At 41.6% G+C, this 26304-nt stretch overlaps 1 protein-coding gene and 1 long non-coding RNA gene across 2 annotated transcripts in view; both read right to left on the reverse strand.

Annotated features, from left to right (window-relative positions):
• The window catches only part of LOC117817031 (leptin receptor overlapping transcript-like 1), a 762389-nt gene that overhangs the window by 186914 nt on the left and 549171 nt on the right, over positions 1-26304 (reverse strand). The window lies entirely within an intron of this gene.
• Positions 6568-17143, reverse strand: LOC117817037. Its single transcript, XR_004632073.1, has 3 exons — positions 17083-17143; positions 8787-8861; positions 6568-7629 (listed from the first exon to the last, which is right to left on the reverse strand). It is a non-coding gene; the product is annotated as an uncharacterized LOC117817037 (long non-coding RNA).

The following is a 26304-nucleotide window of genomic DNA, read 5'->3' on the forward strand; positions in this document are numbered from 1 at the left end:
ATTAGGCTGTTATCTTCCTAACTTCACGACAAAGCTCAAACACTATCCATCAGTGGAAATTAACGGCTTTGTTACTGGTTTATTAAAACATCCCAAAAAATATTCCTCGAGCCAAACATGACACGAATCTGATTATTATGAGGCCTTTCTTTGTTGAGATATTTCCTCTGATTTTTCTCCCATAATGCTGTCAAAACTTGTGTTCATAATTTCCAGCTCAGCCTCCGTAATCCTTGACACATAAAGAGGTGCAGAATACACAGAGAGAGCTAAAAGAATAATATCACGTCCTCTGTTTTTATGGTAGGGTATTGCAGTATAATTGAGACTGTCCACATTATGGAAATGACAGATCTGCCCTTGGAAAAATAGTCCTGTGGGAAAACTCTGCTCCTGGATCTATTCAACACAGCACTGTGGATGGATGAGATCTCCAGCACACTTATCCTGGTGGCCCACAGTCGACCTGGTAAAACAAGGAGGTGTTGAGGTAATTAACTGCAGCTAATGTTTTGACAGGAGTCTGCAGGTGTTCTCTGCTCAGCGTGACGTCCCACAGTGAGGGATAAAGGCTAACATATGATCTTCACTCCTACTCATTAGATGACCTTTCCAACGATTGCCTTGATTAAACTGCACATTAGTCTCCGACTTCCAGTGGAGCTTCTCGGTAAGCCCAGTAAGCCATGAAGTCAGCCTGGTGGATACAGTTGAATTCTCAGATGAGAGGTGGAATAACTGGAAAATGTTTCAGGAAGGATTGTCAAACGTTTACCACTGTTCAAGATAAAGAGAATAAAAAGAAAGATGTGTTTTTTTTCTTGCTTTTCATCTATTTTCTTAGGTAAAAAAATACCCTGAAGACTCTAAAGATTCGTGCAGAGTCTTGATGCTTGTGAACTTGTCGACCAGACGTTTTCTTGATTAAATCACGACGAACCCTGGTACACCTAACAGAACTCCAATCCCAAAAGGTAGATATCGAGCAGAAAAGCTTTTGCAACTTGCTTGGAAGTGTGAAGAGAACAGCATGGGGTCTGCAGTGTGTGTGATCAGACTGTGCAAAGATCTAGCAGCTCATCTGCGTACGTGTTCAATCATTAGAAGGCCGGGTTTCGAGTTTTCTGAAGCTGCAGACCAAGTAAAGGATTTGAAAGGAAATGACTTGTCTTAAAAAAATCACAAACTGTGCAAGGACAAGTTTGCATGCATGAAGGATTCACAAAAAGGTTGAACAATGGGAACTTTTATGGTGAATTGATGCACCTGTACTGCAGGGTTTGCATTCACCTTTAGGAGAACCAAACACACACTGTAAATCAAACTACTGCAGCTTTGTGTCGGGAAAAATTTTAGTTTTCTTGTCTTAAACTGGAAAAACAAACTGTGATGTGTAAATGTCACAAACTTTATGTCTTTCCTGGAGTCTCTTGTTTCTCTTTAGCGCCTGATGGAGAAAATAAACATCTAAAGTGCACCGGAAAGAAGAATTTGGATGTTCCTGCAAATGTTACATTTAAATGTGGCCTAAAGTTCTTGTTTGGCGACTCATTCTGCACAGAGGGGACTATTTTATAAGCTCGCTTTATAGAAGCATTATTGGGACCACAAGAGCAACCAGACCTGACCGTTTCATAGGAGAGTTCTGGGAAAATGTCAGTAATCAGATAACACACGTGAAGCAAGCATAATGCAGGATCCTCCTCATTATTTCCTAAATGCAAAACAGAGACAAGAACCTCCCTCGACCTTTAGAGTCATGACACACGATGATGAAAAGGTATCAAACCCTTTCTCTTTAAAGGTGAGGAATGTATTTCATTAAGTTGGATCTTTACATAGAAATTCATGAGAACATGTTGAAAATGGGGCGGCAGTAGCTCAGTCCATAGGGACTTGGCTTGGGGACCGAAGGGTCGTCGGTTCGAGTCCCAGCATGGACGAAGTTTGGCAAGTGGACTGGTGGCTGGAGAGGTGCTGGTTCACTTGCCTGGGCACTGCCGAGGTGCCCTTGAGCAAGGCACCAAACCCCCAACTGCTCTGGGTGCGCTGGTTGACGGCAGTATCCTCACTCTGACATCTCTCTCTAAAACATGTTCACTGCATGTGTGTGTGCATTTGCATGTGTGTGCATTTGTATGTATATACCGAAAAACTGTATATGTAGCATGTCCAAAAATAGCATGAGTGAAAGGGATCAATGAAGTACCTTTCTTTCTTTCAAAATGCAGAATATGCAAATAATATATACAAACACTCATCATAAAATCTTTTGATTGAACCAGATGTAACTCCCCCTGTTGTTTGATTGTGTGTGCCTCTCTTTGTGTGTGTATGAATGAGTGTGTCTGTATATCAGGGTAAAGGAGCACTTACATGTTTGCACTCACTCACTTAAACACATTTCTTTAAGCATCAGATTTCCCTGGAGGAGTTCTTCTTTTCTTCTTCTTTTTTTTTGCACCTTCACCTTGCAGTGTTTGATTCCTTCGAGCCTTGATGTCACATCTTATTCTTGCTTTTGATGTGTTATTGAACACTTGTAATGGCATATTTATTATTCTATACTAAAAACAGCATGCTAAGACATTTCTGTGATGACTCTTCTTGATTCAACCTCTCTCTGTTTGTATTAAACATATGCTGTGATCTCTCTCAGAGTGTGTTCTTGTGTGTTTACCAGCGAGTTGCTGTCACGTGTGCAAAAAATGAAAAGAGGACTCAAAATGCAGACTAAAATAAAAGGTTTTAATAAACAAAAACTTACTTAACTCAGAATCTACAATCAAACAAGAACACTGGGGACACAGGAATCACGGAAACACTAGTAGACTTGACATAACAATGAACTGAAACAGAAGGGAGGAAACACTCAGGCCCAATCTCAATGTCCACCCTCAAACACTCACTGACTTTGAGGCACGTTCCCGCTCAGTCCATGAGGGCTTAGTGCTGTCCCACTGTCAAACCATCAAGTGTGTGAGGGATCTTTCTCAGACCTTTTGAGCCCTTTAAGCCCCCTTTCTGTAGGTGGCCATTTTTGCAGACATAGCGTAAGGGAATTACCCATAGTTCATAGCGTTGTGACGTGAAACACAGGATTCCCAGGGGAAGCCTGCAAGCTTGGAAGGGGAAACCTTAACATGAAATTAAAAAAGTGCGACAGTAAAAAAGAAGCATGAAAGTTGCAATGAAATTTACAGCCTCCTGCCCTCAATCACTTTTCAGGTAAATTAAGTCAAGAAGGGTTCAGGGCTTATGGAGGACATTGAGATTGGACCAGAGACTACATACACACTTGGTAACAAGTAAAGGCTGATTTATACTTCTGCGTCTCCCTTACGCAGCAGGGGCTGACGCAGACATGAGCCCCACATACTTGTGCGTCGGTGTGTCCGTGTCGCGCAGCAATTCTCCGCCGAAACGCCTGAGGGCAGTGCGGTCTCTCTGACAGCCGGCCGCCTGCTTCCGGTCCCGCTACGATCTCTGTTTCCTTTTCCACAGAGTTTCAGAGCGTGTTATGTTAATCTACAGCTGATACATGTTGCTGTTTATCATACAGACATGATTACATGAAGAATAGAGAGGAGGAGATGAAATACACGGCCGATGTGCGGTCGATGTCCGGGATCCCGGAAGTGTTGTAAATGCGGGAAAGACAAAGCCGCCGAGCGGACCAATCACAGAGCTTGCGGTCCGCGTCGGCTCTACGGGGAGTTACATTTTGGAGGAGGTGCACGTCAGCTACGTGCGTAGGCCTCGGCGTAGGTACGGGAGCTACGCGGACCCCCGGCGTAGGGTACGCCGTTGATTCAACGCAGAAGTATAAATCAGCCTTAAGGGGACACATGTGAGAACAACAAGGCACAGGTGCAGCGATCACAAAGGAGGGAAAACACAGGAAGTAAAACTAAACTTAGGGTGTACAAAAAGGAAAGAGAACATATAAGCCACAATACAAGGGAAAGTCTACACATGAAACAGAAGGTACTAGAAACTAAGGAAACCTGAACAGAATCAAGAAGAACCAAACATCACTAAAAGAAAACTTAGGACAGACTGAAACATGACAGTTTCTGATTGGTTCGTCGGCTGTTTGATGCTGAGCAAGTCGTGAACAGTTGTTTTAAGGAGCTTTTATCTCAAGAAAATGATCTGAAAACTACTCTGAGACTGAAAAAACACTGTGCACTCTTACTGAATGAGCTGAAACTTCTCATGGAGCTCCATACAGCTGAAAGAGGCTGTAGGTTTATCACAAGGACCTCTCTCCTCCTGTCTCTATGAATGTTTCTTGTAGCTACATAGAAGGAGAAGTTCCTTTTTAGTTGTAATAAAAAAAACAGATTTCCAAGAGTATGTCCAAACAACTTTTGGGATGAGCCAGTTGGCATGGAGCACTGGACGTTTCCCAGCCTCACTCACACATCAGGTTGGCGTACATCCTGCTGCCATCGTGTCACGCTGCCAAACAGCGCTCTGAGTTTTGATGTTAAAAAAAAGCTTTCAGCCTAATTGGCTTTAATAAACTAACAAACTGACTGCCAGTGATCAGACTGGAAGAATTACAACCTTACAGTCACAAAATCACTGGAGTGTGTGACAAATTGTAGCTTGTAGTAGAGTGAGCCATGGCTGACTGACACATATTTTCCCTCAGTGCTGACTGGAGCGATGATTGTTTCGGTTTAACTGCTCTTGACTCACACGCTCATGAATCGTCTCGTCAGTGTGCTGCTGGCCTCACACAGGAATCAGAGCTAAAGTTAACCAGAGCTCGGCACACTCTGATTCTGCTTTTTTCATGAAGTCCAGATATTTAAATACTTTAAACACCTTAAAAATCTGGTGAACATTTGAAGTGATTACAACCGTCAGTGAACAATTTTACAACTACAGGAGCCGGATCATTACGCGGTTATCTTCTAATCATGATCTCATCGTTTTAAGTTACAGTCATTGTAAGAATCTGAAATTCACCTTTGAGTTTCTTGTATTTTCAGGATATTTTACTCTCTCCCTCCACACATCTGCAACTCTGACTCACTTCAATCATTCAAAAACCACCTCAAGACCTACCTGTTCAAAAAAGCATACAACACATGACCTCTTACCCCGCCCCACCTCTGTCCTTGTTCTATGTCTTATTTTTTACCTTTATCTAATCATCATCATCATCATCATAATCATCATCATCATCATCATCATCAGCCAGAGGAAAATTTTACTGCTCAAAGCTTTCTCTTCTAAGCCTCTGGAGACAAAATTGAGATTCTCACTTCAGCCTCATTCAAGTTTCAAATTGTTCTCATTAGTTTCTCCTAAAATTCACTAGGAGAAATAGTTGAGACCATGACATGAGTCTTATTTGAGACTTAAATGAGAGATCTCATTAATGGCTCATTTTCTTCTTTTTTTTTAAATATGATTTTGGTCTTTTTGCCTTTATTTGACAGGACAACTGAAGAGAGAAAGGATATGTGGGGAGTAATGAGCGGGAGAAGACATGCAGGAAATGGTCAACTGGCTGGGAATCGAACCAGCAACCCCTAGCCACCAGCGCCCCAAAAGACTCCACTCCTTTAATTGTAATAATCTGGCTAAATCTGGTCAGCCCTTTTGCGGCTTACATTTTGAATAAATGGTCGATCATACCTGGAGATATGAAATCTCTATCTTTTGTAATTTCTCTCAAATCCACTAAATCTTTGTGAAGTTGTTTTGTTCCAAACAGACCTGTAAAGGAAGGACCATATAAGGAAGTCAAAGAAGAGATCATTTGACAAAATGTTTGAATGAGAATTGTAAGTTTGTGGACAATTACATTGAAATCTTAATTTTGCAGGGCACTATAAATGTTCATGAAAAGATGAGCTCAGGCTCTTTCTTTGCTCCATCTGAGCTCAACTTGAGACACAAAAACTGAGTCTGGCAAAAACAAAGGGATGAGGTTAGATTGAGACAATTGAGAGAGCTCCCTGATTTCTCCACCTGAGCTCAAAAGGAGTCACAACACTTGAGAAATACCTGAGAATCATTTCAGATTTAGACCAGATCTCCTTTTGAACTGAAAGGGAGACTAAGCTGAGACTTTTTACAACTTTTTTTTCTGGAGGCAAGAATGAGAAACAGGAGACATAAGCTATAGTCTCATTCTGCTTTCAAACAGATCTCATTGTTGTCTAGGAGACATAAATGAAACACTTTTAAGATCTCCTCTCTAAATTTATTTTCCTATGGGCATCATCATCATCATCATCATCATCATCATCATCATCATCATCATCATCATCATCATCACCATCATCATTCATTCATTTATTTATTTATTTATTTATTTATTTATTTATTTAAACACGACTTGATGAAACTTTTGGTTCCTGTATAAGATTATTATCACATGCAGGACAATGCCTTTATCTGCTGTCATGTGATTGGTCATAGTTGAATCACTTTCCACATGGCTGTACCCCAGAAAAATGAGCTCAGTAAGGGGACGATTTCTTGCATAAATTCACAGTATGAGACAAACTGAGTCATCACGTCACATTGGGAAAAACAGAGGAGGACCCATGTGCAGAAAAATAAAGATTTAATCACAAAAGAACAAAAGGCCAAAGTTACAAACAAAACTTACTAAAATGTCCAAGAAACTAGACATACGATGAACTGACAATCAAGAAGGGAAACACAGAGACCAAACACACAGAGGGTGATCTAACACAGGTGAGACACAGGTGAAAGGAATCAGGCTGCAAACAACACTGGAAGGAAACATAAGGACAGGAAGTGAAACTAAATCAGACACACAGGGAGGAAGAACTACAAAATAAAACAGGAAACACTAAAAACTTAACTACAAACACGCAAGTGAAAACTAACACACAAGGAATACAAGACATGGAACACTGTTACAGCTGTATGTTTGTAATGTGTCCCTCCCCCTCTAGCACCTTCTTCTCTGCAGGTGCCTCTTAATTGAGGCAATGAGGTTCACCTGGCGGTGGGCCTTTAAAAGTCCACAGATGCCTGCAGTAGGGAAGAGGCATCTGAGTTGAGGACTGCTGCCTGTCTGTCGCTCCTTCAAGGGATTTGTGTGCTTGTGTTTTGTCATGTTCATGTATTGTTGATCTTTGTTGAATTGTTTATTCCTTTTTGTCATTTTATATTAAATCCCTTTTTGTTAAGTGTTAAAATGAGTTTTTGTGGTTATATGGATTCATGTGTGGGATTATTGTTAGCCCCACAGAGTCGCCTTTAGGTGGGGAATAACAAACACTAACAAACAACAAGGAGGTAAGACACTGAAAACAAACACAGCAACTCATGACACATCAAGTAGTGTGGAAGGAGCGTTTCACTGACTGATAAAGGAGCTGCAGAAGTATCTTGATCGCTTCAAGGTGCAGTTCAGGATGTCAGGGGTCCAGTCTGATACTCTTCTAGCAAAACTGGAACTACACATTAAAAAGAAAACCACCAATTTACATAATACAGTTGATCCTGAACAGCAGCTGGCAGTGTGTCAGAGGCAGGGACCCAATCAGGAAAGTATGCATAGACATCTGGATCCACGGATAGTCAGACAGGATCATCGTCAATAGCTGTCCATATTTCTTCAGGTGGAAACTATGGATGCAAAGAAGCAGAATCTGTTCCCAACATAATATTGATGGGCATACAAACATTATTGACTCTTTTAAAACATGAAGCAATTTCAAATCAAACTAATTTAGTGTGTAAAGGCATTAAGTGATCACTTTGTGTTGTATCTATGTAACTGGCTGATTAGCGCTCATGCCCCACAGCTGGGTGGGAACCAATCACCTGCGGTTACCTGGTTGTTTGCGGGGATAAAATTGAGTGACGGAGCTCCCTTCAGTCTCTGCAGAGCTCCGGGTTGAGAGCAGGACTGTGTTCCTTTCGGGTTGGCGGATCGTTGTGTGCCGGCAACGCATATAGTGCGCGAGGTAGTGACGTGATAGTGACGCGGACGGCCGAGATTGCCACTTTTGCCTTGTCTTTTTGTGTCTTTTTGTCTTGATTTAAAGACTCTGCTCAGTAACAGTGTGATTTAAAGACTCTGCTCAGTAACAGTGTGATTTAAAGACTCTACTCAGTAACAGTGTTAAAGTATCCCCGTCCAGGCTGTGTAAGCAGCCGTTGTTGTGTTTTTAAAAACTATTTTGTCTAATTAAATAAAGCTTGTATATATATTTTTCCTAAACCATGCCTTTGTATTCATTTGTGAACTCACCTGTGTATTGTTAAAGGGGAAACCCTCTGTTAAAGGGTCGGTAACTAAAAATAAGTATATTGTTAAAACTCTTTGGGTGAAAGTCCCAAGGTGGTGTTGTTGGTATTTTATCGTCTAAATCCAGAAATCCCTTTCCAGCCCTAGCTTGGTTACATCTATTTGGTAGCTCAGAAACACGTCTTTCTCACTCACATGCTGTGTGGTCTCACAATGAAACAAATGCAGTGAGTGTTATGTTATGTTGCATACACCATCTGTATTTGGCTTCACTCATATTTTCCTCTCCATCCATTGAACCTTCAAGTGGTCTATAATGAACCACAGGACACTGAACACAAGAGCTCCACTGTAATGAAACTAAAGCCTTATTGTGGCAGAACTTCAACATGGTCCTCCTGGAGCTGTTAAGATTCTAAATAAAAGCAAAGAACTCTTGATAACTGAGGGAACTTTACCTGCCCCCATTCATCTTTTCTATCAGGGGGTAAATATAACTGTGTAGCATGTGTGCATATGTGCAGTGTTTCACCTCTCCTGGAGCTGCACAATCCTGGAACACTTTGTCACCATTAGTCGAGATGCTTCACAACAATCCTCCATTTACCTGCAGGAGAAACGTTTTCTGTCAGCACAAAAATTTCTGCTCAGTAAGCAGGAAAACAAAGTTTTTCATTTAAAATTTCTGTCACAGTTCACTTATTGGGAAACTTGGGGATTTCAAACACAATGCAATTAAGCCAAGGAAACTCCCAGCTCACTCCTTCAGCGTGTCTCCCTCTCTGTCTCTCTCTTCCCCTCTGCAGGTTCCCCAAAAGGCAAGCTGTCAGGAGTTGATTCCAGCTCCACATGGTACCATGCATTATTCACCAGGCCTAGATTTCTTCTTTGATGTAGGTGAATTGAAATGACAGAATCTGACGCAGGTTTCACATCTGTGGCATCTCCAAAGTGGCACCCAGGAGCCGTTTGTCTCAGGACCCACGGTGTGGGAGTTTGAAAGTTATCTCAAGCTTCTTGGGACTCTAAGATGTCACGAGCAGAAGGCTGTGAAAACCCCCCACAAAGTTTTATAAGTATTGGCTGAGAGACACGGATCCTGACTGAAGGGTTGCACTTTATTTCCAGCCACCTTTAGTTCTCATGTCGGCAGTAATTGCAGCATCCGTCACACCTAAGAGGGACTCTTCTCCACAGCTGACATGTTTAAGGCGGACATAGGATGCATTGCAGCTAAATGGGCACTTTAATTACCCGCTGCCTGTGCACCAGGTCTCAGACTAACACATAAACACCACCAAGCTGGAACACATACCATCATCCACATGCACATACAGTAGAGGATACCCTGTTATTAGACAGATTAGCAGATGCTGCACACTTTTTAGCCTATTTACAGATGGATTTAGGAAGTACACTTTGAACCTCCACTTTGACCGACAACAATCCATGCATTATTTTAATAACCAAAGCCTGCAGACAGCTATGATACTTAGAAATGTAGTTACTTTTGATTGGACAGATAGATTGGAGCAGCATGGTGTTGGTGAGTGGTGAGTTTAGAAACACGTCTTTGCACTGATACTTATTTTGAAAATGTAATGTGGTGTTGCCGGCCTGAGCCTGCCCCTTAAAGTGTGGTGGCTGATAGGTAGTAGACGTGGGAAAACAAACAGTAGAAGAAGTAGTAGAAGAAGAAGAAGAAGAAGAAGAAGAAGAAGAAGAAGAAGAAGAAGAAGAAGAAGAGTATGACGGTGTGTGTGACAATAAAAGTGACCCGGTTCACAAGGCAACTTGTCTCCTCCTACGGTACATGGCCTGGAGCTGCAAAGGTAACAGTGGCTATGTATTGTATGGTTGTTGACATGGGCAACCTAAAGCTGAGTGCCCCCCCTAGAGGCCTGGAGCACTTCCGTTGTGATGTCTGGATTTGTGAACTTTTTTTGACTTTCATCCCTTATTTAATTGAAAGGATTGAAATAGTTAGTGAGTTTAAAATATCTTGGCGTAGTCCTAGATTCAAACCTTAATATGAAGAAACATGTTAGGAAAATGATAAAAACCATCAAATTGAATTTGACAAACTTTAGACTGATAAGAAGCTGTCTTTCAGTGGATGCAGCCAAGACTTTTATGCATGCTATGATCCTTTCCCATATGTCATATTGTATCACATGCTGGGGTCAGGCTGGGGAGACGGTCATTAAACCACTTCACTCCACCAATACCACCACTGTAGGATACTGGAGAAACATCATCTTTTGAGCTTTGAGAATTTTAAATTGTTTTCAAATTTGTGTCTTGTGTATAAGATTTTAAATGGCTTGGCCCCGCCTCCGCTGCGTCAGTTTATCAACTCAGTGGACTCCGTTAAATCAACAAGAATCTCTTCGTTCAGAAATTGCAATGTGCCCTTTCGCCGTACTGCCTTTGGGCAGTCAGGTTTTTCTGTGAAAGCCACAACTCAGTGGAACACCTTACCGGAGGACATTAAGAACAGTGAATCTCTCAGCAGCTTCAAAACCAAACTGAAAAGTCTGCTAAAGGACACTCAGCACTGCAACCACTGATTTGATACTTTTAACTTGATATACATACTGTTTGTTTGTTTGTTTGTTTGATTGTGTGTGCGTGTGCGCATGTGCGTGTGTGCATGTGTGTGTGCAAGCGAGCGTTTTCACAATGTGATGTTTTAATTGTGACCTGCCAAGGGACTGCAGCTGTAAATTAGCTTTAAGCTAACTCTGGTACAATGCATCAGATGGTGACATTTATGTTAAATATTGTACATGGTTCCTTTACAAATAAATCGAATTAATAAATAATAATAATTTGCAACGTGTTTGAAGTTAATTCAGTCCTTTCAGCTCACTGCTGCATGTTTTCATAGTTGAATTCATTTTGGACTTGCACCATTTCAACGTTTTCTGCATGTTTCATCTGATGGAGATGTGTGGGCTGATGTAAATTAGTTGTCCTTGTCATCCACCGTAGGATGAATATCACTTGAGGTCATAAAAGCAAACGAGAAGCAACATTCATGGATGTAACAAACCAGAGAGAAGTCAACGCCAATCCTCCCAAACATATAACCATGTCCTGCCTTTAACCCTTAAGACCTAGACCATTTGTTGGGGCGCCAGACTCTCCTGAAATTATTTGAATGTGGTATCAATGTAAAGCTGAGAATGTCCCCTGTAACTGAGTTTTTAAAGCTTGTTGATAAGATTAGCGGTAACAAGTAGCCACCGGTGGCTGTCTAGGTCTTTGAGGGTTAAAGGGACCAAGGGACAAAGAGGAGTCATGGTTAACTGAACAAAACTGTCTTTTCTTTCAGATAGCTAACAGCTAGTGGAAATCTTCACCCATTCCCCTTTAGTGGACATGCAGCAGTTGCCAAAAAGCGATTGGTTACCCAACCGCAGTGGGACAGACTTTTTCCAGTCCTGCAACCATCTAAGACAGGGGTGTCCAAACTTTTTTCAAAGAGGGCCACATTTGATGTTGTCAGAATACCTCAGGGCCAGTGGCTCCTACTGAGACTTAGGAATCATAAAAGTTATATATGAAACATTTAATAACAATTATTTTACTTTTTATCTCAATAAAACAGTAACTAGGTAGTCCTCAGTTCTCCACAAGTCATGTAAACATTAGCAAACTTTATCTTCTGGAGGAAAATGTTTTTCATTGGGTCGGGCAATGTGGGAAAAAAATATTGTCTCATTATTTTCCTATGGCAGGATCACAATTTGGATTTCATCACACATCTATTTCATGTTGTTTTTAAGACTTTTCTGACCAGCAGACAACATATTAAGAACACAATCATTATTTTCCTGTGTTCTAAACAATTTGTATGCACCAATTTAGCCTTTTCTGGAAAATGTCCTAATTTCAATGTTGTCTTGTGTCCTCTTTTTTGTCTTCTGAACTTTTATTGACATTCTCACATCGTGATAAAAACATTAATTTGAAAACCTGTCAACTTTAAGAGTTCTTGTGCTTCTTCTTTTCTGCTGTCTTGCAGAATTCCCAGTGCTTTGGCTTTATAAAAGTAGTCCATGAAGCTTTTTGAGACGTTCCTGGATTTACTTTAGTTTTGTTTGTGCGCTTGAAAGAAACTGCAAACGTACAGATGATTCAGAATGTGATTAATATCTGTGCTATAAATAACACATTTTAAGATGGAAGCTTGGGGCCATAATTAAATGGACCTTGGGCCGCGATTGGCCCCCGGGCCGTACTTTGGACACCCCTGATCTAAGAGAAGTGAATTTTTCTTTATTCAAACAAGCATGTATTTATCGATCTGAGGAAGTGACGACAACTTAGACAAAAATATTCAAAAAAAATATTGCATGGCACTTTTCAGCTTCTTCTTTCTGCAGCTTTCTTCACCAGTATTTTGTTTTAGTTTTAGAGCCAGGTTGACATCCTGCAGCCTCTACTTATGTAAACATTTTAGAGAAGGTTAAGATGATTATCACCCTCTGAAGTCTGAGTTTGCTTCTTCTTCTACAGGTAGTACAGACCACTAAAAGAGAGAACAACCTGGGCAAATATGATCCATCATACCCTCTCACCAACACATGTTTAAGGGAACTTTTTCCTTAATATTTAGCAATGATTTCCACCTATTCTTCAGGGCCGTTTTTCAGTTTGGTCTTTCTGTTATTTTTCGCTGCTTCATTATTGTGTGACTCAAACATCAACTGATACAATAATGCATAGATTCCTTCACTTCAACAGACAAATAAGAACACATCTCTCTCTATCTGCTGGTTATTCTCAAACACATAAATACAGGATCTTCTCTGATAAAGCTGAAACATCCTCGCTGGCTGTTCGTCCTTGAATCCGTTCTGTAACGTTGACTTTATGAAACCCTGTTGAGCGGATATATTCAAAGAGTTATCAGCCTGCTATAGAAATGTGTTTTTGAAAGGGAGAGCAGTGAAAAGACTTTTATACAGCATTATCCGTACATATTTCCAACAGTTGATAGTGGTTAATGTGTTATCTGTGCTGTGATTTTCTTTATCTGTGCTTGATTTATCTGGAGGCTTCAGATACAAGGACAACTTTACTTAAACATGTTATCCCGTGTCCTCATCTCAGAGGAGAAAGGAGGAAGTTATCGCCCTTATCGCTTATCAGCACTAAACCACTAAACTGTGGAGAAGCTTAAGGAGGAGGAAAGTGCAGAAACAGGAAGGAATAAACTTAACCCCTAAGTGTTTCAGCATTCAACATCCTGTAACATCTCCATCCTAATGCTGCCTCTTGATTAGCTCAAAGAAAGGCAGCCAGGATACGAAATAATCCCACTCATCATTTTTCCATGAACTCCTTTTGTCATGAGAATAAAGGATATCTACTTCCACGGTCATGTGGAGCGAATACGAGTAACCAATTCAGACTGCTTCTCCTGGAACAATCTCTGATATCTTCCGATGCGTCACAGCTAACACAGAGTGGATGCAGCATTAGCGAGGCCATCAAAAAGAAAAATTGCCCACAAAAAATGATGATTGCAAAACAAAATAAAGACTCTTGTGATGACCCTTACTTGTGGAATAATTTGCTTTGCACAGAAGACTTGAAAATATAGGAAACTAATGAAGCACTGGATGAAATTAGACGTGCAACGAGAAGCAAAAGTGTTGCATTTTTAAGTATAATACCAAAAAACCTCCACACCTCCCTCCTCCACATTCATTTCTCACAACATGTGTTTTGTTTTAAGGCTGTGTGGTCCAAATTGATTTGTTTCTCCACACTGCTTCCTAACTGCACCGTGGGTAATTTGCTCAGTTTGCATTTACATTCAAATTCATACCAGGGACCATTAAAATGTTGAAGGATACAAGTTACGACACAGCAGCAGAAGCAGCTGTACAGTTTCCAATGGATTGTTTGTGTATTCCGTCAAAGCCTTGAGTTATCTTCATTACCCAGACCGGGCTGAAAATCAATACTTCATCAGAGCTGTTTGGACCATGTCTGCAAAGAGAAGTGAGCATGCATGCTTTAGACCACATCCATTTTTATATAAACCTGCATGCCTTATTAACCATCTCAGGGCCGGGCCAAACACAGTTAAGACACTCTGAAACATGACTTGCACTTTTGTAAGCACATTGATTTTCACAGCCAGACTCAATCTGGACCTGAGGAGTTTGTTTACTGGTTCAAATATACCTTAACTAAAAAGTTCTTTAATTAATCTGAAGTGAATGAAACTGAGAAAGTATCTGAAATTAATTGGAATGCAATCAATACAATTTCAGCTCAACTTTCTGCTTCCAGAAGTCTGAATATTTGATCCTTGCAGAATTTAAGCTTCTTCAAGTTGACATGTTTCAATATATGGGGTTGTTAGAACGGCAGAGGTCACACTGGCTAAAGATTTAATGCACTATAAGGACAATTTATGTTTCTGTTTGTGCATTAACTTCCCCTACCTATAAAATAGTATTAAGCTCAGAATAGAGAAGATAGTCTGCACACTGATTTTTAGGCGGACATATTTTGCTGGTGCAATATTTTGACCCACAACATTTTCATCACATTGCGGGAAAACTGAAGAGGAAGACCTATGTGCAGTATATAGAACAAGGTTTTAATAAACTAAATAAATAAACAAAACTTAGTGATGTTACGAGATGTGCCGAGGCTTCGAAGCGTGTGTCGAGTAATGGAGGGGGCGTTTCCGTGAAGCGTGTATCGAGGCTTGCTTCATTGAGGGGAGGAGCCGAAAATGATGACGTCCGAAGCCTCGCTGCCCGGCTGTACCACGTGACTGCTTCGGCAAGTGGTTCAGATTTAGATCAAGCGGCAACCTCCGGACTAAAAATATGAGTCAATGCGGAAGTGTTAAAAGCTGCAGTTCATCAAGGATCCGCTTGAGGCTGGCTCCGGAAGTACCGGAAGTCACATACACATGAATGGGAAAAAGACGATCTTTGCAGCATTAATAAACATGTTTACAACCTGGTACAAAAGATGAGTGTAGTCTGAATAGCTAATTTCTTGACGTCCTCTCACTGTGAGGGGGGTGAATTTTTTTCTAATTCGGCAATTTCAAAGATATTGAGATTACCAGTCTTCCAATGAGAGGCACAGCTGCCTGTGGGAACACTGCAGCTGTTGGCTAGGAGGCTCAAAGCCCGCCTCTTTACGTCACACTGGCTCGACAGAAGCAATATGGCTGCCGCAGCCGATTGGTCTCAAAACAGCTCTTCAGAAACAGATGGGTGACGTCACGGATCCTACGTCCATATTTTTTACAGTCTATGATTTAGATGCGAGGTTTGACAGCAATATAAACCCCTCAGGCCCCATTCAAAATGTGGGTGTTTGATGGAGAGTTGCGGTCAGTTCAGACTTCGGATAGAGTTTTGATAGTTTGGACACTAGAGTTTGGACAGCGTTTATATAGTTTGGAGAGTTGAGAGAGAGAGAGAGAGAGAGAGAGAGAGAGAGAGAGAGAGAGAGAGAGAGAGAGAGAGAGAGAGAGAGAGAGAGAGAGAGAGAGAGAGAGAGAGATGGTTTGAAGATGTAGGAGTGAGAGGAGGACAGGTAAGACGGAGCCAGCTAGAAAGAGGGGAGTTAAGGCTGATTTATACTTCTGCGTCGAATCGACGGCGTAGCCTACGCCGTAGGTCCGCGTAGCTCCCGTACCTACGCAGAGGCCTACGCACGTAGCTGACGTGCACCTCCTCCAAAATGTAACTACGCGTAGAGCCGACGCGGACCGCAAGCTCTGTGATTGGTCCGCTCGACGGCTTTGTCTTTCCCGCATTCACAGCACTTCCGGGATCCCGGACATCGGCCACACATCGGCCGTGTATTTCATCTCCTCCTCTCTATTCTTCATGTAATCATGTCTGTATGATAAACAGCAACATGTATCAGCTATAGATTAACATAACACGCTCTGAATCGATGTGGAAAAGTAAACAGAGATCGTAGCGGGACCGGAAGCAGGCGACCGGCTATCAGAGAGACCACACTGCCCTCAAGCGTTTCGGAGGAGAATTGCTGCGCGACACGGACACATCGACGCAGAAGTATGTGGGGCTCATGTCCGCGTCAGCCCCTGCTGCGTAGGGGAGACGCAGAAGTATAAATCAGCCTTTAGGTGCGGACCTGTTGCGACTCTGGTGCGGTCTTGGCCTAATGGTTAAGTTGCACGCCTTTTTTTCCCCCCCCACTCTCTCCCAGTTTCTACACTGTCCTCTCCTCTATAAATAAAATGAGTCAAAGCCCAAAAAATATAACTTAAAAAAGAAAGAAAGAGGAGGATTTCCCCTGTGTGGCAACATTTTGATTTAATAACTCCTAACTCCTAATAACACAAGCATATTCAGTGCCCTCTTCCTAGTTCCACAATCACTTTCACTGTCCTCTGTCTGCTTAAGCCAACTCCATTTTCCTAAAGTGACAGAAAAATAGAATTACACAACCTGCCATATCATATGATAATAACATTTTGGGAAAATGTACACACACAGAATACATTCAAAAATATGTTATCATACACATATATGATCATTTATGTACAGAAATTATTTGGTTATACATTTTTTTGCAATTCATAGTCATTCCCATAACAGAAACAAAAATTCAATGCATCACACATTATGTGGTTAAGATCCAGCTGCATGTAATGATAAACCTGGCCAGTAGGTGGTTTCGTGTGCACATGAAGCTTCGAGTAATGAACCCTTTCTCGAACCAATTGGCTCAAGTGGTTTGAAGCCTCATGAGGCTTCATCTCACCATCACTAAACAAAAACAACAAGAGGAAAAACAGAACTTACGTTGAAACAAACCCACTGGAAACAAACCGAGAACACTGAGAACACTAAGAGCAGGTCTGACAATGAACGGACACAGGAGAGGGGACACAGAGAAACTAAATACACAGAGTAATAAGCAACAGGTGTGGACACAGGTGAAACAAATGAGTGCAATCAAAGTGGAGGGAAACACACAAGGTCAGGAAGTAAAACTAAACCAGACACACAGGGATCAAGAACTACAAAATAAAACAGGAAACACGATAGACTAGAAAACACACAAGGAATACAACACTAGACAAGGTAGCCTACCACAAGGCGCAAGGAGGACCTAAGAAACTTACACAATAAACTAGAAATCTAGGAAAGATAACAACAAGGAAATACAAAGCAAAAATAATGGCAATCATGACACATCATACTCATAGCGCTGTTGCCTCACAGCTAGAAGGTTCCTGGTTCGAATCCCCGGCCGGGCGGGTGCCTTTCTGTGTGGAGTTTGCATGTTCTCCCCGTGCATGCGTGGGTTCTCTCCGGGTTCTCCGGCTTCCTCCCACAATCCAAAAACATGCTCAGGTTGATTGATCACTCTAAATTGCCCGTAGGTGTGAGTGTGTGCATGAATGGTTGTCTGTCTCTCTGTGTTAGCCCTGTGATAGGTTGTCGACTTGTCCAGGGTGTACCCTGCCTTCCGCCCGAAGCCAGCTGGGATAGGCTCCAGACCCCCGTGACCCCTAATGGGATAAGCGGTCAAGATAATGGATGGATGGATATATCTGATTTTTTGATTGTTTTAATCTTTAATCTTTTGTTGTTTTTATTCTTCTAACATTATTTCATTTCCTTTTATTTGTCTTCCTCATCTTTCTCCTTTATTGTCTTTTAGTTTCTCTCTTATTTGTAAAGATTATTATCATCAAAATATATGAAAATCTCCCCCACCCTTCACCTCAGGCTGACTCAAGGATACTGCACAGCCGCCCTGCTTATTTCTTTTTAAAAAGACCTCCTTCATCGCCCCAATTTCTGAAAAACCAACATCAGATGTCAGGAATGGTGACAGACATGAAAAACATTCACCATCTTTGTTCCTCATGAAACTCAAAAAACAGTGTGGAGCTTTAAACTCTGACTGAGAAATCTCCTGAAAACATAGATTCTATTTAAAGGGAACATAAAAACATCACATGGTAGACTCTGTGTCATCTGAGGTGCACTTGTAAAGGAAAGCGATTTTCATTTTTCTGATGGATTACAATGAAATGGGAGGTTTGATGAAAAGGATCGTTGTATTCAAGGCCGAGAGAGAAGGTCACACACACACACCAACACACCACCATATTCCCATCCAGCGATACAGACGCATTGCAGATGTATGGAGGCGTTCATATGCCATCACTTCATAGAAGTTTCCTCTTAACTCTGCAGCTCTGCAGCTGTCAAACCCCCAGAAAGCTTTTAACTATTCCCTCTGCCTGGTGTAGCATTCCTCCCCTGCTGCGGCTCCGGCGAGTGTTTCTGTACTTTTTCCTTTTTAATGTTTAAAGGAGAAGTGAAACCAAAAGATTCAGTGCAGCCGGCTTTCTCCTCAACACAGGGGTTGGGGTAGACGTTCAGGGGCCCTGGGACACCCATAGGTCCACAAGTGCAGCTTCAGCGGGTTCTCAGTCAAATGAGGAGTGGTCCAAAGCTCCACTAATCAATAGTGGTGGGTGTAATGTGAAAATGCTTAGCGCCAACCCCACAGAGGAGGAATCCTGCAGCTTTACAAACCTTGTAGCATGTTTCTACAGACTTTCTTGGGTTTACTGCAAAGCTGTTAACCACAAACACTGAATGGACATATTAAAATAAGACAGCTCTCCTGTGAAACACAAGGAATGGCTCGAAGACCTCAGAGACACTTAAAACTCTAACTTACATCACTGTTTCAAAGTACAGTGTAGGTCACTTCAAATAAATTCATCTCAAGTTGCTTCTTTTTCCCTTTATATATTCTCTCTATACTAAAAATCTTCTTTCTACAATGTCGAACATGAAAAGAACACAGAAGCACTCTTTGGTCATGTCTAGTCCTGCTTCTTGGGTCACATGTTTCATTATTTAAACCACTTTCAGATTGTCAGCTCAAGGCTGAATATTTACGCCCTGTCTGCAATGTTCAGTGCATGGGATAGTGGGGCAAAGTCATTCAGCTAATGATCCACCATTGAAGGTGTGTTTGTGGTGCTCCCACTTTGTGTCTAAATGTCATGTCTCTTATGCTCCTGCAAGGGACACCAATGAAAACCATGACAGCTGGAGTCATGTGATCGAGGTTTTCCTGCTGTTTTATTTCCTGAATCAAGGATTCTCCTCCTCCTCCTCCTCTCCTCATCCATGTTGTCTTTCTGGTCCTCTGAAAACCTCTGACCTGTTGACTCCAGGCCTGGCTCCGCTCATCATGACTTTGGTTTGTTGTTGTAGTAGTTAAGGGAAATACGAATATGAGTGTTTTATTCTGAAAATTAACCGGATGTTTTCATTTTGTTTTGGTGAAACCTGACTTCCTGTCCCCGCTCCATCTGCTCTGCTGAGATTGATGCGTCGTGCTCCGACATCTGGTAAAAATAGAAGTCTTGTGTATCTGATCCGGAGGGCTCTGACCTGCCGGATCAGATACGCAGCTGGAATGCAACGGAGGGGATCCAGTGGAAGTTAACACGTTGACTAGAAAGGTACTTTATTGATCCCCAGGGGGGAAATTCAATTTTTTCACTCATGCTATTTTGGTCATGCTACACATACAGTTTTTTGGTGTATACATACAAATGCACACACATGCAGTGAACATGCTTAGGGAGAGATGTCAGAGTGAGGATACTGCCGCCAACCAGCGCACCCAGAGCAGTTGGGGGTTCCGTGCCTTGCTCAAGGGCACCTCGGCAGTGCCCAGGCAAGTGAACCAGCACCTCTCCAGCCACCAGTCCACTTGCCAAACTTGGTCCATACTGGGACTCGAACAGGCAACCCTTCGGTTCCCAAGCCAAGTCCCTATGGACTGAGCTACTCCCGCCCCGACTGACTACAATCAAAGACTGTAAATAAAAACGGACAGCGTTGCTCCGCCTCTTCCCGTTGTACGGTTCTGAAGCCAAAAAATCCCGCTCCTGGGAGCCGCCATTGTGCAGCCAGAGTCTGTGAAGCCACTGTAATAAGCTCCGCCCTACAGCGTAACGTCACAAGACGCTGTGTGTCCTTTGAAGTTTCCCTCTACGGCGGCTGTCAATTTAAGGAAACAGGAAGTAAAACCTCGTTTTTTAAACTCTAATAACTAACGAAAAATAAACTTTTCAGAAAAAAGAGTCCTTGAACACAAAACACTCAAATACTAACTACATTTCACCGCAGCATACGGCTGTGAGAAACATTCGTACGATGTGTATTTATTTTTTAAAGTTTGACAGACGGATTTTTTGACCTATACTGCAGCCAGCCACTAGGGGGCAGTCACACTGCTGAAAGCCTCACCACCAGCCACCGGAACCTCTCCCTTGACTAGAATAGAAACCTATCAGATCCGGTGCTGTGACGGATCGGAGACGGACTGGACATGGATCCATATGAACAAAGGCATGATGATGGTGGAACTTATTGCAGACTCGCCATGTATCAGCTACTTCAGTAACTCACCTCGGTTTCTGACACTTCCTGTCCTTCCCCCCTGTGTGATTTTGCTGCCTTCAAATGGAACTTATAAAATCATGACGTCGTGTCGATAAGTTGTGTCCAGGAAAGGCTTGGTGTTTGATAGCAACAGGAGGTTAGAATTAAACACCTTTAACAACAAGACAACATAATCACCATTACACCATTACAGCATGGATACAGAACTATAGCAGCATCTGCATAGGTCTTAGTAAAAATGTCCCCAATTGTGATATTTGCAAAAGAATGCAGTCTGCCAAAATTGTTCAAACAACCAGGAGCTGCAAAGAGGAGATAAAGACCCTGTCAGTGTAATGGCCTCCTGTTGGTAATGTTGGGTAGTTAGTTATAAATGCTGCTTTTGCATCAAACTGCACTTCTGTTTCTGTCTTTTCTTTGACTGTGCATTAAAATATTTTACTGCCCTTGCTTTATTCTTTGTATCAAATCAAAATACACAAGTTTCTTTGTGTTCTATTAAAATGAATGCCATGATGTATATACATGAGACAAAGTGTTCAACAAGTACAGAGTAAAACCTGTTGATTTAATGATCTTTGTGCTTCTGCTGCTTTTCTATCGGTTACAAAGATAGATTTAATGAAGAACAGAGAATTGCAGAAAATAACAGTATTTATATCTGCACATAAGGGCAGCATATGTACGCCAAACATATCTTCATAAGAATCACTGCTGTAGGAGATTATTTTAGTCTTAACGACACATTAGGGTTCATGTTGAGTGATTAGGTCATGCATTGAAGGTGTTTACGTTGACCTTATGATGAGAAACGGCAGCTCTGAACGGCAAGAGATTTCTGAGTCTATGTTTGAATAAGTGTGAGAGTAGTGTGCAGAGACATTCAATCCAGATTACACAGAGCTGTCCCTAATCCCATGTTGTGTAAATCATTTATTCTGCAGACAGTTTTCCTTTTATTCTTCAAATCCAACTGAAAACATTTCTTACTTTTGGGATTAAATCTAAAACAAGAAGTTGAGAAAGCTTGCAAATAGTTCCTCCTAATATATGAATTATTCTGTTATTGTACAAAGAGGGAGGATGTGGGTGATTTTTCTTTATCCATCAAACTACAGCACATCCTTTTTTACAAAAATGACTGAAACCAGGCTCTGAAATATGAACTGATACCATTTTAAAAAGTACTTTCTCTGCTCTTACAAGGCGGATCCATGCTGGGTGTGATTGGACGATTATCCTGCATTGAAATGTGAAACCTGTAGCAGCCAGCCTCAGCAGAGTCTTTGTTGGTGAGGGAGAGGTATACAGCTCGGTAAAGGCTTGTAAGAAGGAGATTGACTTCAAAATCTGTCTGTGTTTCGAGGTCGCCTCATCGGCTGCTGAGATTTATGAGAAGCCAAACAACCCAGAGAAGCATTGATGTGAAATAAACCTGGAAGCTTTCAGTCTGCAAAAGAGGATGGGACTTATTGAACCATGCTGAGTTCAATAACTATGATAGGGATATTTTTTGACTGAAGCTGCAGTGACCTAAATCCAAAGTTTCCTTCAACATGCTCACCATTCACTCACACAGTGTTTGCATGTTGTGTTTGGGAGTTCTTTGGGATGCATTCAAATGTTCAGTTTAATGTGAATGTGAGTTTAGCTTGACCTAAGACTGATAAGATATGAAAGCGTTGCTGTGGATGTGTTGCCTATAGAGTGGGGATGATTTTTCTAGCTAAACAAATCTTCTTAAATCAATAAAATCCTCAATATTTTGTCAACTTGTTTAAGTCTCTAGTTGGTAGCCGGGTAAAAGGCAGGATAATATAGTATGGGAGGTCAAGCCTTCAGCTATCAGGACCCTCTCCTTTGGAATCATCTACCAGTCAGGGTCTAGGAGGCAGACACCCTCTCTACTTTTAAGAGTAGGCTTCAAACTTTCCTTTTTGATAAAGCTTATAGTTAGAGCTGGATCAGGCTTGGACCAGCTCTTAGTTATGCTGCTATAGGCTTAGACTGCTGGGGGAACTGACACACTGGGATCCTATCTCTCTCCTCTGTCTGCCTGTCACTTATTTTAACACTTCCTGTCCCATTACAGTTACTAACCATAGACCTTCCTGGAGCCCTTGAGCTCCCTTGTCTCGTAGATTCCTCTGGATCTCTGCTGTTGTGGATGCGCCAGACTCTAGCTGCTACATCTACTACTATCTGTCTCACCACTATCATCTCTCTCTCTCTTCATCTCCCTCTATCCCTCTTTCAAACCCCAACACGGTCTCAGTAGATGACTCTCTAACATGAGTCTGGTCCTGCTGGAGGTTTCTGCCTGTTAAAGGAAGTTTGTCCTTGCCACTGTAACTTGCTAAATGCTGCAAAGTGCTCTGCTCATGGTGGATTAAGATGAGATCAGACTGAGTCCTGTCTGTAAGATGGGACTGGATCTTATCCTGTCTTGATGTTGGGTCTTTGTTAATAATAGAACATAGAGTACGGTCTAGGCCTGCTCTGTTTGGAAAGGGTCTTCAAATAATTTTCAATGTGAGATTGATTGATTGATGAAGTGTCTGCATGTTTTAAAGATGTGATATTCTTTTTCCAACAGGTTACATCGAGCAAACAGGAATCCTTTTGTTGCTCTGCTTAAGTATTTCCTGAGTGTCTGATGTGTGAAGGGAATACAGATCACCCTGCCCTTCTCCTGTAGCATCGTTGTCTTCTCCTGGGAGCTGTGACCGTTTAACCACGTATCTACAATCTAATTAAACACACATTAAATGTGAGCTGTACTCATCAAATTGAAAATGTAATATTGATTTCCTCGTTGGGAAACTGGTCCATGCACACTGAAATGCTCACTTGGCGTGAGAAGAAGCACTTAACATCATGAAGGAAGGGAAAAAAAACAGTCACCACTGCAGGATCTGAAAGTTCGCTCCCTAAAATGTGTTTTGCCATTAAGAGCGAGTTAAGTGTGCAGGCGGAACTGGCAACAACAGTTTTGAGACTATTGCCGTTTTGTTCGAGCTCTAATTAGAATGCAAATCAGAGGATGTACTGCCAGCAAAATGTTCTGTCACCACATCCTGCAGACAAAGAATACACTTTTTCAGTCATTACAGCTCCAATCAGACCTGGAGCGGACCAGAAATAAAACATGATTGGAATGCAAATGGGAGTAAGTGTTTCTTTATCACACAATGTGGGCTGAAGGAGGAAGTGGAGGCTGATGGGAAGAGTTAGACTGTTTCGTTTGTTGTTTTAAATTTGAATAGCAGTCTGATTTAATAATATGGGTCCTGGGACATCATGTTAATGCTCTCAATGTTATAACAAGTAGTGCTTTGTTGCATCCTGAATTTCATTAGTTCATCACTTGTTTCATTTTATGGTTTGTAATCTTTATGCATATATATTCTGTGCAAAAAAGTCATTAAATAAATAAAGTTAATGTCCCAGGTTTTTCAATAAATACAAAAATATCTAGTTTTAGAGACTGCAGCTCCTTCGGGCAAACTGAACTAATTTAATAAGGTATTGATTGCACTGAATATGCCATGAACATATCACAAAGAAGGGGTGATCTGTCAAATATTGAGTATATAGCCCTACCTTTCAGTGTGCATTCATGTGCATGATGCTGCAGTGGTTAGTTCCTGGATTTGGATGCAGTTAGGACCCCTCTGTTTGGACTTGGCATGATCTTTTTGTCCAAGGTATTCTTGGCTCCTCTCAAGGTACAAAATAAACTAGTCATGGTTGTTTGGTTTGTTGGTGAGCTGTTGCAATGATTGTGAGTTGCAGTTGCAGAGAGGTACAAGGTTGTCCTTAACAAAACGCTCCAGCAAAACCTGTCTTCTTTCCTTTTGTAGTCCAACCTCTCTGAGATTCATTGCACCCCAATTCAAAGGAGATGGCGGACTCTAATGGAATACACATTCAAATGTAGGTAAGCACTTGGTTCCAACTCAGCCTGCATAGTTAGTGTTATGATGCAGAAATAAAAGGGACCTACTTTAAATTACCTTTAAAATAATGTGTTAAGTTATGCAGGATTCAGAGGCGTTCCAAGGCCAGATGGGATATGTAGTCCCACCTCCCAGTGCTGGGTCTACCCGAGGCCTCTGTCCAGGTGGGCCAAAGGAGGCATCCAAGGCATCCTTATCAAATGCCCTAACCACTTCAGCTGACTCCCTCTTGATGTCTGAGCCCCTGACCCTATCTCTAAGGCTGAATTGTGTGATGTTGGTTAAGTAAGTTGCTAGTCACATGCTTTTAGTCTCTGCTGGTTCAACGGTAGTTAAATTTTTGAGGAGGTTCATGTCTGTGTAGGTTCAGGGCTACACAAGCCTACATTTCAGCATAGATTCAGAAGTATAAATCAGGCTTTAGTGGTCCACTCAAGGTCTGAAAGATGCATCCTGTCCTGCGTCCTAGTCTCTGTCCTTTGAGGGCTAGTTTGAACAGCTTATGTTTCATCCCTCTAACTGTCTGGGGACCCATCCCAGTGTACCTCACCTCTTGCCCTTTGACAATTGGGATTGGTTGCATCACCCCTGCAAAACCTACCAGGATAACTGGCCTTCATGATGGATAGATGTGAGGGAATGTAGCAATGAGATTATGTTTAATTGGAATGATCTGTAAAAACAGTTATGGTCAGTTATAAGAAGAATCTATTGGTGTGTGATCTGTAAACAGAAAGGTGTTAATTCTAAGGCAGAAATATGAAGAACTGTAGGAGAGAAATCCTGCCTCAGGTCTCTCTCTCTCTGTTCTGTAATGCAGCTCTCAGCCTCGGCCCTTTCATCCCCCTCTGCTGTAAATAAAACTGTGTTCTTACTCAATCTTCCTTTAAAGCTGAACAAGCAAAAGCCGAGGCCAAAGGGAAGCAGTGCTTTCAATCATCTGGTCTCAGGAGTTTTTTATGCTATTTACCGAAGACTAGAGGTCAGAGGGATATTGATGACGGACAATCAGGACTTCAAAATGCTGAGAAATAGAAAGGAGGTCTCGTGTGAAGGAGTCTGGGAGTTTCAGATGGACTTAAGACTAGAGAGCAATGATATAAAAAATATATATTAAATGATTATTTCTGCTGCAATCTTTATTTCATGCTCCTGTGTTATTTTATGTTCCTACTTGCAAATGTCTAACATGTCTTATGATGTAGGTCTGCAGGAGTTTTCATCAATCTAATAGACTTTGATATTATTAAAACAAGTTATGTAATCTAATGTGCAGTAATGTGATAAATGTAAACTAATTCTTCATTATGAAACTTACTCTTTCTCTTACCTCCATCACAAAGAGGCCTGTAATCACCGTGAAGCATTTAATTCCATCTTATTTGGTCTTGAGTCAGATTTCCATGATGTCAGTCTTCACCATGATCATATTAACAGAGCTGGTCAGGGTTTAGATTACCAGATTACTGATGGTTTGCAAGAGATTCATTTCCCAAACATCCTATTCTACTCCAACATGCTGTTCAGCATTCACTTCTCTGCATACATTTCACAATCTATACCCTCCTGCACATATACAGGTCTGAACACCTGGTTGACAAGTTTTGTTTTCTTCTCA

Source organism: Notolabrus celidotus, chromosome 8, assembly GCF_009762535.1.
Source record: "Notolabrus celidotus isolate fNotCel1 chromosome 8, fNotCel1.pri, whole genome shotgun sequence".
In the NCBI taxonomy this organism is placed as follows: domain Eukaryota; kingdom Metazoa; phylum Chordata; class Actinopteri; order Labriformes; family Labridae; genus Notolabrus; species Notolabrus celidotus.